General features: G+C 39.7%; 1 protein-coding gene across 1 annotated transcript in view; it reads right to left on the bottom strand.

Annotated features, from left to right (window-relative positions):
• Nucleotides 1-16,694, bottom strand: part of SEMA3D (semaphorin 3D) — a 205,694-nt gene extending 189,000 nt beyond the window's left edge. The window contains exon 1 of the mRNA XM_058297091.2: nt 16,321-16,694. The gene's annotated coding sequence lies outside the window, so the exon portion shown is untranslated. The remainder of the gene's footprint in view (nt 1-16,320) is intronic.
• Between the last annotated feature and the right edge of the window lie 201 nt (nt 16,695-16,895).

The raw sequence follows: 16,895 nt of genomic DNA, 5'->3' as shown, positions 1-16,895 counted from the left end.
TCTCATTATGACAATAACTAAAATTAGAAAACTGAATCGATCAGTGAGGAAAGTTGGTAAAGATAAAAGAACAGAACTGTGGGCACTGTATATTTAGTGGAAGAAGGAGAAAGAAGAACCAGTGGTAAAGCTAGAGAATAAGCAGTCAGAGGCAAACTCAGAAATCACAGTGACCCACAGGATAGCTACAGGATTATCCCACCTTCCCTACCTGCCTTCAATCTGTGTCCTGAGCCTGGACCAAGAATTGTTACCTCTAGCCAAATCACTCTCTTTCAGTGACCTTGGTCCTACCCAGAAAACCCACAATTAACCTGGCTAGTCTGAAAAATCACGCTCTACATTTAAGCAGTTGAAAAGGAACCATCCCATTTCCCACCACTAATTTAGATGTAATAAAACTTGGCTTGATTATTTAAAATGTTATCAAAAGGAAAAGCAGCAAATTTACAAAGTTATTCACTAAAATAATGCTAAGCCCAAAAGACATAAGACTGAATTTATAAAATAAAACAAAACAATACAAAATAAAACTACACTGAAACTTAAACTGAACTGCCTTTGGTTTTAGTTTTTAAAATTATTTCCTTTTCTTGATTTACTCTAAGAAAATTATCCTTAAAAGCTCATGGAATAAAAATGTTACCTGCTGAATGTCCCCATGTGTTTAGGTATGTCTGTATGTATGTGTGTGTATGAATGTGAGGCTAGTATTTTCACATATATATAAAGAAAACTCACTTTTCCCTGTGTACATGGCAGGATTAAACAAATGTGACATTAATCTATTTGTAACTTAGGAAAATATTGAATATTCCTAAGATGAATATATTGATAGGCTTTATGATTATTTAGAAAGCACTTAGACAACATTCCAAGTAAATGTTATTTATCATATCTCTAAAAGATTTAATTTTCTGTGAGATAGAGTTTTAGAAAATTATTATAAATACAGGCTATATTGATGAACATGTACTAGCAACACTAATAATCACCAGAAAAGAATAATCAAATGATAACTGAGAAAGTCATTAAAAAAGTATTTTCCCATAAAATAACCAGAACATTATTCAGTTTCACTTCCACTTGCTCAGAAGCTAAAGTGACCTTTAAGTTCAATTTCTGGAAAATATCATTGATTATCATACTTGCAGGTTTTATTTAGTTAAATACAGAGAACTGTCAAGCAGAGGAGGCAGCCTGGGACAAAGATTCTCTTTTCATACTAGATTCCTCACATTTATCCATTTATTCCTGGGGTCTTCCTAAATGTCCTGCTATAGAGATGAGGGCTCAGCTTCCCTTAATCGAGGGGCCTCGATTCCATAAGTGCTACATTCCAGGTTCCTGCAAAATTCCCTGACAACCAAAAGTTTAGGGAGTAAGGATCTGGGGCTTTCCTAGTGGCTCAACAACTCTGGGAGGACCAATTCAGCAGTGGCGTACTCTCTAGAAAAGATCTAGTCCCTGGGCATGAGACTGTAATAAAGGAGAAAGGTGCTGCATCAACTTCCAGAACCTGGAGTGAGTGGTCAGTGAATCAGGTCACTGTGTTTCCCTTCACTACCTTCTGAAGGAAACTAAAATAGAATATTCTGAAACTGCAGAATAATGAGAGCATTTAATGAGCAGTCCAAAGAGCAATACCTGGCTAGGAAAGACACAAGGATAAAACAGTGATCATACAGGGAAAGCAAGCCATGGGTGAGGGGACCAGTATGACAGCAGACCCAAGTTGGAGGGCTAACTAAATCTCTACACATTGGGTGAAAAAGGGGTGTGGGGGCTGTTGAACAAATCCATATTGCTTATTTGGGGATGGAGTGCTGCAACAAGGAACTTACATTTATCTCCAATAGTAAATGACTAGGAAGAGCACCCTACGATGCTGAGAAATAAGGCTGGCAATTTAGATTGGGGTACCTTGGCAATTTATTATTGCTCTTTAGTATCTATAACTAGCTGCTGCTTCTGTGACAACTCATACTGAGGGGCCCCTCTGACCTGGCTTTTTCTTACATCACTTTAACGTGATCTGTTGCAAAGTGCCTCAATATTATTTCTCTTTAAACAACTTCTCTGCAAAGTAAGGAGGTGATAACAGTCAATCTGAAAATGGTATTCTTTTATCCAGGAATATATCCAAAGGAGGTCACCCAAGTACTGTTCTTTGAATGAGATGAATGGAACTCAGCAGATAAAGAACAACAAGGCAGTAGAAAAGTGTGTAGGTGGAGTGGGGCTCTGACCTATACGCAACAGGCAAAGTCTGTGGAAGAACAAAGGAAAGATAACACTCATACAGCTCTTGCCATGTGCCATAGAATATGTGATTTTCCTATACCAACCCAGTTATTCCTCAGAATACCCTATCAAGCTAATACTATCATAAATCCCCAATTTACAAGTGAGAAACTTAGATGGAGAACAGTTGAATAACTTGTCTGAGTCACACGCTAAGAGCTGACAGAGCTGGGATCTGAATCCAGGCCATGTGCCTTTCATAGGCCAATGGCACCACCTTGCCACCCACACTTCAAAGCCTCAGTTCAAAGACACACTAATCGAAGGTTCTGAAACTTGCAGCTACCAAAGTGAGTGGCCTCCTTTACAACTAAAATATTGAGCAATCAGGACCAATCACCAGGTTATGAGCTAGGGCTTATAGTGGTGTGATGAAATCACAAGATCCAAAAGGGAAGTAAGGCTTAGAGAAAATACTCTGGGCATAATCTCCTCATAGATAAAAGCAGAATTTAGGGAAGAAGAATGACCAAGAGGAAGCATAGGCCCTTTCATTTATTTGGATTTTAATATAATAAAGAGATTTGGATTTGACCCATGATGATAATGAATTATTTTATAATTATCTACCTCAAGGCAGCAGTCATGACTTTCATCTCTGTTTCATCAGTGACTCTCACAATGTCCAGCCAGAGCAGACATCCAATAAATACTCCTTTAATTAAAGAAAATATGACCTGAGAATTTGAGACAGGAGGCCATCAAGAGTAATGTGACTGTATGGATCATATATGTGTGAAATAAAATTTGTGGTAAAGGAATTACAAATATAAAGAAGGCCACAAGAGGCAAAAACAGAGGTGATGGATTCTGAATGAATTTATTTCAATTCAAGTAAAAGAGAATGTGTACCTCTTATGTAAAAGATTTGTTGATATAATATGAGAATATGGAGAAAGATGTAGAGGTATCAACGAACTAGTCCTCATTTTTGACAAACTTAATTTTGTGGTAAAGGAAGAAGAGAAGGTAATAATGATTGGGGACTGGAAAGTTATAATAATTAGGGACTGTTGGGCAGACTTTGAGAGAAAAGGGCTTCTCCAGGCAAAATTTAGTGGACAAATGTGGGAATCATCGGGAATGGCATGGTGGGGAAAGGGCTGAGATTGGGGGCCAAAAGGAGCGGTGGCAATAAAAGGAAGACATAAAATTATTCCAAGTGAAGGGAGAAATTGGTAGAGTAAAAGCCTTATAACAGAAGTGTAAAGTGAATGTAGGTCCATGATTTGGGGAATCTACAAGACATTTTGTTTTGCTCTTCCTAATGCGTGTAAGTACATGACACAAGTTTTCAACACTGTTTGTACAGAATCAATAAAGAACAAGAGGGAAACTGGGAAATTCAAAATCCTCATTTCCAATTATTAGAAATAACCAAGGGTTACAAATGCACAAAAGGATGATATTGGTTGTCATGGAGATAATGGTTTTTGACTATCAAAAATCAGGGAAAAGCAGATCTGATTACCATTGCTATTTTTAATACATCTTGAGTGAAGGTACACAGACATGAAATGACTGTTCACTGTACATGAATAACCTTTGAAATATAAATCAAAGGTACATTGCCTGGAACATGAATATGAGATGGTGACACAACAAAAGAAGGGTTGTAAATAATCAGAGTCCACAGACTGGGTCAGGCTGGGATGAGGAATCCTGTAATATCTTACTCCAAGCTCTCTGAAAGTTTATTGAGTGCATATGTGTAAGCATAGCATTCCTTTTCTATGCAAGTTACTCCTGCCAAAAACTTGCCCTTTTTAAAACCTGAACAATGAATGCTTTCTGCCAGACTTCATCATGATTGAAGTCTAAGACAACAATCCCTACGGCTCTGCAAACTGTGAATCAAGCCAGAGAAAGGGAAATGTTAGTCTCTCATCGTTTATCTAGTGTAAATGCTTCTGAACACCTACTTTACAGGTGCTAAAAGACACTTCAAAAGTTGATACAACCATCGCCTAATTATTATTAACTTCTTATTTTAACAGTACAAATACCTCATATTATTTCATCATGCAAATACTTTTGCATACAGAACAGTCTTCTATTTTACCAACCTGCTCAGGGAGAATCACATGACATACTAATTGCTAGGAAAGGGATGGGGAGTTAATGCTTAACTGGTAAAGAGTTTTATGTTTGGGATGATGTAAAATTGCTGGTAATGGATGGTGGTGATGGTAGCACAACATCATGAATATAATTAACTTCACTGAATTGTATAGTTGAAAGTGGTTAAAATGGGAAATTTTAGGCCACATATATGTTACCAGAATAATTTAAAAATATATATATGATGATACAACACATAGTGAACCGTAAAGTAAACAACTATGGACTATAGTTAATAGTATAATTATAACAATAATGTTTTTTCAATTGTATCAAAGTTACCACACTAATGCAAAATGTTAATAATGGGGAAATCTGTGTGGGGGGAGGGCAGGGTAATGGGAACTCAGTACTTCTGCATAATATTTCTGCAAAACTACAACTTCTCCAATAAAAAAAAAAGAAAAAAGTTAATGTGGACAAAAGAGTAAATTTTGAATCTGAAAATATATCAAGAATAAGATAAATAAGTAAACAATCACACCAATATATAGAATGTGTTCTCTAATATAGAAAATCAAACCTAACAGTAGGATCTAGATGATTATTTTCATTTACAAAGAAATTTTTAAAATAGCTCTCTAGTTAATCTATTAAATGTTCACAAGCCATATGTTATGTGAAAATTATATTGACCAGAAATAGCATTATAGTCTGCAAAAAACGTGAATTGTACATTAACTATATTATGCATACTTGATATCCATTTTTAAAGTTTTTAGTCTGGACGTTATATCATTTCATTTCTCTTTTGAATGAGCTAAATTATTGACGGCAGGATCTTTTTTCCTTCTTTCATTTTTTCATTTTCTTTTGTGTAACAAGGAAACCCTGAATCTAAGATCCAGTGAGAGCCCCAAGCATATTAGTCATACTGATCTGAGTCTTTTTTTCAGATATTTTCACTGTTTCACGAAATTCAGTGAGGTATCACCAAAAAAGGCCCTTTAATCACAAATTCTAGAGCAGTTTCCATGACTTTTTCTGAACAAGTTCTTAAAATGTATTGCTTATGCTATGACTCATAATAACTAAAAACAAGAAAAAATTTGTATGCCTGAACTTTGTAGCAATTCTATGGTAGAACACAAACTCAGCAGAAACTCCAGTTAACTGTAAAGCCTAGAGCCAGGTAATTATTAAATATTTATAAATATAAGGTAACAGCCAAGAGTAAGACATTCACAAGTTTAAAAGCTTATATATGAAAGGTAATATGACAGACCTTTTGTAAGGAGAGTTCACAAAAAGACAGTAAAACACTTTTTAATAAAACCATTTTGAATATAGGGAAGAGAAAGAATAATGTGTGGAATGTGTGAGGGGTATTGTATTAGTCAGCCAAAGGGGTGCTGATGCAAAGTACCAGAAATCTGCTGACTTTTATAAAGGGTATTTGAGGTAGAAGCTTACAGTTACCAGGTCCTAAAGAGTCTAACTCAAGGTAACATAAAGGGTACTTTTTCACCCAACATCTGTTGCCATGTTGTTGAAACAAGATGGCGGGCAATGTCTGCAAGAGTCTTAAGTCTCTCTTAAGACTCTGTGGTCCCACCTTCTTCCAATCTCAGCTGTAGGCAGGCATAAGGCTTGTCTCTCCCCGGGCTCATTTCTTTCCCAGCTCAGCTGCTCTGGTCTCTTCACATAGTCAGCTGTAGACTATCAGGCTCATCTCTCTTCTGGGGGCCTGTCAATGCAGCACTCTCTCTTCCTGCATATCTGCTTCTCTGTGTATCTACTTATGTGTGAGAGTCTGTTTACTCAAACAAGCACACCCTAATGAGCAGTCAAATACAAGCCCTAATCATGATTTAATAAAGTAAACATGAAACCTCTGAATCGCATACATGCTAATATCCCCAGAGGAACAAACCAGTTTACAAACACAGTCCAATATCTATTTTTGGAACTCATGAACAATACCAAACTACCACAGGTATAAAAAGAGAGAGACAAAGAGACAGAGCATTGACATTTTAGAGGTTACTAGAGAGTCATCTTATATATAATCTAACTAGTAGAAAAGGAAACGACAATCCACATCTCCTGTGCACCCCACACTGGCTGGAACATGTGTTTAGTCTAGCTTCTAAGAGATATTTTGGGAGACAAAGGCCTGCTTTTAATTTTCAAAATAGTAATGATATGTGTATCATACATATAATAGTTGATTGAGATAATTTTTAACTTACTAATGTAATAGATGTCCTTGAGATTGAAAGAGAGGGAGAAGAAGGGAAGCAGATTTGTCTCAACTGATACAGCATCCACCTACCATGTAGGAGGTCCAGGGTTCGAACTCAGAGCCTCCTGGCCTGTGTGGTGAGCTGGCCCACGTACAGTGCTGATGCGTGCAAGGAGTGCCCTGCCACGCAGAGCTATCCCCTGCATGTGGGGCCCCACGCGCAAGGAATGTGCCCCTCAAGGAAAGCCACCCCACACGAAAAAAGTGCAACTGTCCACACGGAGAGCTGATGCAACAAAATGAGACACAGATTTCCAGCACAAAAAGAAACATAGATTCCCGGTGCCATTGCTCACAAGAGCGAATGGACACAGAGAGCAGACAATTGGGGGGAGGGGGGAGGGGAGAGAATAAAAATAAATAAAACAAACAAAAAAAAAAAAAAAAGAGAGGGAAAAAGTCCTAAGTAGTCATCTGGTCATTTTGGTAAGAATTTTGGAAGCATGATCACCTAGATATCTGAAGCTACCAGGCATCAATGGGAGATCTTGTCAATATCAACAAAATGCAAATATGGAAGTAAATAAAAATTTCTATTTGAATATTTAGGGCTCAGAGAGTACCACTAACTTAGTTTCCTTTTCATGACAGTCTATTATAAAAGTGCTCTGGAAATTTTAGGTAATTCAAATATTCCATTTTATTTTGAAAAAATAAATAATTTTGATGAGAACAGATAGTTCACAATACATGTTTATTCTGATAGGATCTGTGATACTTGGTATAAACAGAAATAAATGACAGAAAAATGATACCTGGAATTAGGGGGAAAAAGTTAACTTTCACTTGAATGACATTAACCTTCCAGACAATGTTTCATCTTTTATATAGGTTGGCATGTTTGTTTGCTTTCAGCACTTAAAATATGTCATCATAGTGCCTTCTTGCCTCCATGGTTTCTGATAAGAAATCAGCATTTAATCTTATTGAGGCTCCTTTGCACTTGACATGTTGCTTCTCTCTTGAGGCTTTCGGAATTCTCTCTTTATCTTTGACGTTCAATAGTTTGATTATGATACGTCATAGTGTAGGTTTATTTGGGTTTATCCTGTTTGGAGTTGTATATCTTGGATGTGTATCTTCCATTAAATTAGGGAAGATTTCAGCCTTTATTTCTTTGACTGTCCTCTCTGTCCCTTTCTCCTTTTCCTTCTGGGACTCTCAATTCTCACAATGTGTATATTGCGATGTTTGATGGTGCCCCACAGGTTCTTCAGCCTCAGTTTATTTTTCTTCATGCTTTCTTCTCCTTAAACTGGGTAATTTCAACTGTCTTACCTCCAAGTTCACTGATTCTTTCTTCTGCCAGCTGCAATCAACTGTTGAATCCTGTGGCAGTTTGAGATTATTTTATGAGTCCCAAAGATAGAAAGACTATGTTTGTCAAATAATCTATTCCTCTGGGTATAATACCTTTTAATTGCATTAAATTCAGTTGAGGTATATTTGATTAGATTGCCAGTTAAGAATAATGTGGGGCTTTTTATTGGACTATGTCTGTGAGGCATGTCTCAGGTGGAATTCTCAGCCCTCTTGTTGGATCTGGCATAAATGGACACTCAGACAAACAGAGAGAGGATAAAGACAGCCAGCAATGTGAGAGAGAGAGGACTGCTTAGGCATGAAGCCCACAAAAGGCTGGGCCCACAGAGTAGCTCAAAGGAAGACCAGCCCTGCTATATGCCTGACAGCTTACAGGTGAACTTGGGAAGAGAGCAGAATAGTCAAAATTGATCTGGGTAGCCCTAAGAAACAAACCCTATAGACAAACCCTATGTCAGCTTATAGCTGAAATTGGGAAGAAAGTGGAGTAGCTGAACCACAAAAAGGAAGCCTGGATGGGGAGAGAGAGTCTAGGCAGAGATTGCCTGCCATCTTGCATCAACACAGGGCAGATGACTTTGGTGAAAAAGCCAAATTAAGGCACCTCTTATGGTGCCTTGATTTGGAGTTTTCACATTCTTGGAACTGTAAGCTTTTAAACCAAATGAACTCCCTTTATAAAAGCCAAGACATTTCTGGTACTTTGTATAGACAGCCCTTTGGCAAACAAATACCTTCAGGGGATTTTAAATTTCTGTTACTTTGGTCTTCAACTCAGTTTGGTTCTTTTTCATTATTTTCATCTCTCTTTCAATATTCTCTTTTTGTTCATCTACTGTTTTCCTGATTTCCTTTTATAAAAATATCCATGTTTTCCTTTAACTCTCTGAGCATATTTAGGGCTATATTTCTAAAGTCTTTTTGGACATGTTCTAGATCTGATCCTCCTCATTGGTGTTTTATAATTCTTTTAATCTTCTCCTTTGCCTGGGCCATTGCTTCCTGTTTATTTTCATGTTTTGTAATCTTTTGTTGTGTCCTGGAAAGCCTGATATTTTAATATGTTATTGCTGGAATTTAGGTTCTGAGGCTTCAGTTCCTTAAACTTACATCAAGAAAGAGCTATGACAGAGCTTTGACGGAGATTTCCTTGAATTTTAGGAATTTACAAAGAGGGAAGAAGGGAGAAAGAGAGGGAAGGAGGGAGGGAGGGAGGAGAATAAGAAAGCACCTTTTCCAGTGTTTTCAGATTAGCATGCTCTCCTTCAGAGCTTATCCATACAATAAATTTAGAGAATAGCTCAATGTCAAAACTTATCCCTCTGTACATATACCATGTCTTGGGTATGTGCATGTGATCCTAGGAAATCCCTCAGATACAAATGTCCCCTCTTCCCTAGGAAAAGTCCCCTCATGGTCTTTGCACTGCATTGTATGTCCTTCAGCAATCCCTGCCCCCAGAAAGCCACAACTTAATTGCTCTCATACAGCATTCTGTAGAACAACACTGTGAGCTGCTTTCTACACACAGGGCAAGTTCTGGGAAGGTGAGCCTGTGACAAGTGTCCTGGTTCAGTCCCTCAGCCACCACCAGACAGATTAGACCAGACTTACATGCTCCCAGTATGTGCATGAGAGTTACTCTACTCCCTCTGAAACTGGGACCAAGGACTTGCATTGGGGGTGCAGGCTAACTCTAAGCCAATTCAGTGATGAGATGGGGAAAGGGCCAGCCAGGGGCCAGGAGATCCTACCACTTCTAAGTTGCCTTTTTCTTGATTTTGCGCTCACCCTGTTTCTGCAATCCTTTGTTTTCTGGAGCTTTAAAAAATATGTTTCTGACAGTTCTTGCTGGCTGTTCAAAGTTTCTATGGGGAGATAGAGCCCTGAAATTTCTTATCCTGCCTTCTTGATCAGAGCAGGGCTGAATTCCTACTTTTGTCTTACTTGAGATTTTTTGTTTGTTTGTTTTCCTACCTTTTTATTGATTTTTTTTTTTCTGTTCCAGAATTCCATCCAGGATACCACATTACATTTTGTTATCATGTATCCCAAAGCAACAACTCTTAGCTGTAAGTTTCTCACACTTTCCTCGTTGATGACCTTGACCATTTTCAGGAATATGGTCAGGTATTTTGTAGAATGTTTCTCAACTGGTATTTAACTAATGATTTACTCTGTTAGACTGGGGTTGCAGGTTTTGGGGAGAAAGATCATCAAGGTAAAGTGCTATTTTCCTAATATCATTTCAAAGGTACCTACTATCAACATGACATATCACTGTTGATGTAAACCTTGATCAACTGGCTGAGGTAGTGTTTGTCAGTTTTCTGTACTGTAGACTTACTCTCCTTCTCCCTTCCCAAAACACACCCCATACCTTTCTGTAGTATTTGGAAAGAAGTCACTATACATGTCTACACTTAAGAAGTGGGGAGTATATGCTCCCTTTCCTTGAAAGTGAATATCTATATAAATTATTTAGAATTTTTCTGCACTGGGGATTTGTCTCTTCTTCCCTACTTATCAATTTAGTAAACGGTTTATTTGTATCAGTTTGGATTCATGGATATTGATGTTATACTTTGGGTTATAATCCAATACTACTTTATTTTGTTGCTCAAATTGTTCCAGATTTGGCCATTGGGAGCTCTTTCTGCTGACTACTGTGTCCTTTTGATATTCTCCACTAAATGTGTGTGTGTGCATGTGTTTTATTTGAGCACTTCCTTACTTTCTTGCCCTACTAGATGCTCCAGCCTCATCTTTTTAAAAATATATTTGCTTCCCCAGTCCTAGAATTAGTCATTTCTCCAAGTGCCCTTGATTCCTTTTATTGTATTAATAGAATAGTATTAAAAATCAATATAAGGGCACTAGATGTCAAATATAAATACATCAATTTTATCTTTAGAATAACTGTCATATCTAAACCAAACATGGCTTTGTGTGTAGAATTATAGTTAAAATTTACTAAGACTTCTCTTCTTTATGTTTACCTGTATTTTCTAGTTTTTCAGTAAGTATGCTCTGTATCTGTAATGAAAAACAATTCCTATAAAAATTAAAAGTCTACAAAATTATACACCCCCTATCCATAAGAATACTCAAAGTACTATGAACTTCTGCTGACCCAATATTTAGTATCACAAGTGAACTAAGAATTTGAAGAGTCCCAAACACCTAAATTTGAAGTAAGATATTTGAAACCTGAGAGTGTTCCTCTATATACGAACAGAATCCATTTTCACCTTAGAAAACACTTTTCTCTTCCCCAAATTATAACTTCAGAGGTACAGAGTAAATATTTATCTGGAAACAAAAAATCAAGAACAGTAACAAATACCAAAATCCCACAATGCCAGAATTAATATGTTTAGACTGTCATTACAATAAGGATAAAAAAGGTAAAAAAAATAATAATAATATAGTGGGAGTGAAAATAACCCTGCTTGTGTATATCAATTAAAGAAAACTAGATTATTTAGATATAATATGGGATGATACCATTGTTAATTATGGGTCCAGTTGTCTATGTAGTATATGAAATAAGATTTCTATGAGGATGTTTAAGAAACTTAAGGGGACTATTTCTAAGCAGATCATATATGCCAATATTAAGCATATGGACAATATTATTTTCCATTCTCTTTCTAAGGCAAGGCCAGACATTATTTCTACTTATCAATTTTACCAGTCTAAATTCTCTATGAAATAAGTTTAAAAATATTTGTTTAATGCAGTTATATTATTTAGCTCAGTTTAAATTATTAATTAAACTTCGTATGTCTAAAATATCTAGAATATGTTCCGCATTATATAATCTGAAGGTAAAAAAAAGTTAGAGAAAACAAATTCTTTCCTCAAAATTCTTATGATCTAGTTAGAGATCAAAAATAACAAGAAAAGAGTAAAAAAGAAAACAAATGATTGTAAACTTAAGACCATTTGGTTGAAAGACAGGACAAAGATATAAAAATGAAGGACTTTGGCCAAGGCTTCTCAGAGAAAGAGTAATTTTCACCCATATTTTAAGGTGGGAAGGAATGTGATTAACAAGTATTTTTCGAAGGTGTCAGCATCATGATTATTTTTGTTATCATCAGTGTTCCAATAAAACTACTTTTTCCAAAAATGTGATCTAATCATTGACGGTGGCTTCAGTTACATTCCTGACACATTTCACATATATTTTTTTCCTTTTAAGGACTATGTTATTATTGAGTATTAAAATGCTTATCACTATCTCACTGGTTTCAAATAATTAAAATAAGTATACTCATCGAGACAGAATCTAGAATATAGGTTACCAGGGAATGGGATGTCAATAGGGAATAAGAAGTTAAGGTTTAAAACATACAGAGTTCCTACTTGGAACAATAGAAATGTTTTCATAATGGATGGTGGTGTTGGTAGCACAACATTGTGAATCCAATTAACAGTACTGAAATACATATCTGAATCTGATTAAAAGGGGATATCAGAATAAACATTAAAAAAAACAATAATATCGAACTACACTACACAGTGCACCCTAAGTTAAAACATGGACTATAGTTAATAGCACAATTATAAAATTTTAATTGTCATCAATTTTAACAAACATTTCACAATACAAGGTGGTATATAGGAATCCTATATTTTATGCCTGATTGTTCTATAAGCTCACAACTTCTCTAATAAAGAAGAAAATGCTTATTACTATATATAGGTCCAGGTATTTATGGTAAGTAAGAATAACATAAAATTTTCAACTCAGAGCTATGATTACTTTTGTTTTAAAAAAAGAAAATCATTAACTAATTTACAAAGATGCTTTCTAAGGAGCACATATCATCAAAGCATCAAACTAACGCTAACAAATTATCCCTAATTATCATCAAGCCAACACCAATATGAGATAATCGGCTTTATGGATAGGGTATCAGAATGTTTTCCCCTTGAAACTCAGAAGATAATACTTTAAATACATAATAAAAATATGGGCAACTTAGTCCAGTAACTACTCATGCAGTGCATGCCACAAAGACGCTGGCCAATTGCAGAACACATCTTCAGAGTGCACCTCAGGTTTGTGAAAAACCTTCTGATAACTAATGCCCATGCAATGGAATCTGAATGAAGTTATGAAGAAAAAGAATTGGGCACTATGAAACGTCCTGTCCTAACTTAATTCCAGCCCCAAAGAATATCCTTCCTAATTTGGGAAAAGAAAAAATATGTTCAAACCTAGAGTCTGATCTGCTAGCCTGTCACTGGAAATGGCAGAAGCTGTGCTTTCTTTACCTTTATAATAGATTATATCCCTGACCCTCCCTGCCACCAAAAATAATTCCACTCCCCCCTCCCCCTTTGCCAGACCTCCCCCCACACAAAAGAGGTTAAAAATTCAGCTTTTCTGTGTGCATTTTTTTTCTGTAAAATATAGAGCAAATTCATTAACTCAGACTAACCTATATATGCAGATCTGGTAGCAGATCAAAGAAAAACCACAGCATTACTTCTCCTTTATTCACACTTAGTTTCTGTTTGTGTTGACTGCAGATTGCTGATAATTTAAAACATTTTGTATTTCTAACTTTCTCCATGACCTTCCCTCTCAGAGTAAGCAAGAAGGTAACAAGAGTCAAATCAGTACTCTTACTAAGTGAGTGGAGAACAGACTCATTCAAAGGTGAACCAGTAATACTGAAATAGGAAGTAAGTTTTTAGGTGTTCACATCCTGAAGGGAGTAAATAGACTGGAAGAAAAGTTCAGTAATCTTGGGCAATGTTCTCAGTATAGTCACAGGTTGCTATTTGACAAGGTACGTTTCTTTTTTTTTACCTTTATAATTATTATTAAGGCCATTAATAAACCCTACAGAGTATGAGACCTGTATAAGAATTATTATTAATATTATGTATTGATCATATGTGATTCTAGGCCAACAGACTTTGTGGTTCACCGCCACCTTCAACCATGAATTCTAGTAAATTTTGTGACGTTCTTACATATAAATGATAACAAAGACACAGCATCAGAACTGACCACAGAAAGGGCCTTCTTTTAAGTGGAAAGTTTCATGGAAAGGTGCCAGAGGTCCGTAAATCGAGTCCTTACATCCAAACAAAACAGTTCCAGGCTCAGTTTTGCTTCTTAATAGTTTACATTTGGGCACGCAGATTAACACCTTTGAATCTCAGTATTCTCATCTTTAACATGAGGATAGTACCTTCCTTGCCCTCTTCCCTATCCATATGAGTTTTTAAAATTATGATTCTTTGGTAAAACCATAAAAACCAAAATGGGACACCACCCGTACCTAACTCTGTGTGTTTTATCATAAGAAAAGAAAAAAGATACTTCATGTAGTGTTGTTGAGAATATCAATCGTGATAACGTACAAAGCACCTGAAATACAATAGATGTTTAATAAATTTCCCTTCCCTTCTCCACCAATTTTCCATTTCAGAAGTTGGCAAATTCCATTTGAAATGCTGGTAGTCCAAATCAGTACCCTTTTGTCTCTCAGAGACCTCTGGACCCTATTCTTATCTCATCCCACATCTCCTTCCTGTATTTCCTGGCCTTTCCCTTCCAAGGGACACGGTCTTTCCCATATCCCTGACCTGTGCGGTCACTTTGCAGCTTGTCAGCTATGGTTGCCTCGCCACAATTAGCCAATCGGATGAGTCTAAGCCGCTCCAAGGCTGGAGAGGGTTAAAGCAACTCTGGGCTGGAGTTGCCTCCTCCAACCCCACCTCTTCTGGCTCATCCTCTTGGCCGTCTGGCCTCGGAAAAGGAGCTGGAGAAGCGAAGGCATCGCTGGAGTGATGACAAGTGGCTCTCTTCCTTCCCACTCTTCACATTTTTCTTTCCACGTGCGGAACCAAGAAGTCTCTGACCGACCTTGCCCCAGCGGTTGTCTTGGTTACACAAGAGCAGCAGCATCAACCCTTTCCTGACAGGGAATTCCCGCCCATCCCCACTCCCCAAAATACACGCGCGCGCGCATACGTCCGGGCGGAGAACTCTCTTTCCAGCTAAATTTGGGAATTTAGGTCCTCCCCCCTTTTATATTTTGCTTTTGTAAAAAGCACTCTCAAACTAAGGGGGGATAGCAGGAGTTCGGTGGAGAAAGAAGAGTCGAAGCTGGGGCACTTGCCTTTTATTACGGCTTCACTTGGGGCCAAATGGCCAAAGGCTTGACTATTTTACTCCGACCTCCGCAGCGCGGAATACCCGGCGCCTGCAGCTTCGGCTACAGGACGACCGGCTCGCGTCCAATCCGCTGGAGTCCACTCTGTCCCGAGAAAGGACGGCATCTCCTCCCACGTCCCCTCCACGCGCTGGGACGGAAGTAAAGCAACTCAACCCAGAAGGCTGAACACAAGTCACCAGGGAAGGAGAAGCCGTCAGGGCCGACAGCGGCCCGAGCACTGCCAGGGCAGCCCATTAGCGCGTCAATTCGGAGCGCGTCCGGAGGAAGCTGGGAGGGGCCACCCAGAGGGCGGCACTCGGGGTTAAAATTCCAGCAAGAATCGAATCGGGACTCATCCTGAGTGGGCCAGGACGGATTCTACCAAGGGATTCCCCGCTCCAGCAATAATCGCATTCACTGCGCAGCGAGCTTTCTGGCTGGTGTCTGACGCCAACTTTCCCCTTTGGGTCTAGAAGGATGCACACTTGCATCAGACAGAGCGTCGCTATTCCAGTGCAAGATAAAAGGCGTCGCCCATCCTTCCCCAACCCCCGAAGCGGCACAACAAAACAACCGCCGCGCCCACCCCTTCCCCTCCCCCAGCCCAACCCGAAAAGCAGCGATCGAGGGCACGGTGGGCCTTGGCCAAGTTCTTCCCGGACGGTCCCATCCGACGCGTCTCCAAATGAACCTGCAGCCGGCGGAAGCTCTAGGACACGTTCAAACGCGCTCTCCGCCGTCATGTCCCGGGAGGGAAGTAGGGACAGGGAGAGGAAGAGAAGTTCTAGGGCCTGTCTCCGGAGGAAAACTTTGCGCGGTTCTGGCAGGAGGAGGTTCCCCTTGAAGAGGCTGTCGCAGCCCGGAGGTGGGATTGCTGTTCCCGCCGCCGCGCTGTCCCGGGCGCCGAGCGCACTAGCCCCGTCCGCTCCCCTGCGCGCGTACTCCCGGTCCTCACCCGAGCGCTTTCTCCGTCCCAGGACGGTTCCTTATCTCCCAGACGCTCCTCATCTTCACTTCGGACCCAAATCCACCCCACCCCACTCCAAATTCCTACTTAACTTCCAGGGCTCCCCAAGTTGCTGAGCGGCAAGGTCTTCAGCGCGCCCTCACACTGGTGTAGCAGGTGATCCGAAATAGCCTTACCTGTCGTGAACTCTCCTGTCTTTCTCCCTCTTTCCGTTGCCCTCCCAGGAAGGGAAGAAGGGGTGCAGGCGGTGGGCGAGCGCGGCAGCGACCTTGGACCCAGGCTCGAGCTCTTTGAGCCGCAGCCCAGGCTGAGCCGCGGAGCCGCCGGCGGCCCTGGCGGAACGCGGAGGCTGCGGAGGTAGAGACCCGACCCAGAGGCAGGGGGCGCTGCTGCCTCCCGAGCGCGGTGCCGGGCCTGGCGGCGAGCTAGGCACCAGCTGGAGCTGTGGTAAGGCGACGGAGGCCAGGAAAGACACGCTCCGAGAGGAAGGGCGGCTTTTAAGTTTGTGGTGTGACCGCAGCAGCTGTCTCGGGAGAGACTCAGTCTTTCTAAAAGGGGATGCTCATAACGCCCGGGGATTACCTCTCCCCTTCCGATCTCCTCCCCCAGTCTCCGGCCCCCCCTTCCCGCCTCGCAAGCCAGCCCTCCCCAGCGTGCAGAAGTCCACCCCTATCCTCCGCAGGCTGTCAACAGCGTGGGTTTAGAGACAGCTCCGTCCGTGCTGAGGCATGGTCTTTTTTCCCCAGACACG

This window comes from Dasypus novemcinctus, chromosome 5 (assembly GCF_030445035.2).
Source record: "Dasypus novemcinctus isolate mDasNov1 chromosome 5, mDasNov1.1.hap2, whole genome shotgun sequence".
In the NCBI taxonomy this organism is placed as follows: domain Eukaryota; kingdom Metazoa; phylum Chordata; class Mammalia; order Cingulata; family Dasypodidae; genus Dasypus; species Dasypus novemcinctus.
Note: the sequence above shows the minus strand (reverse complement) of the source record. Positions and strands in the feature narration are given on the sequence as shown.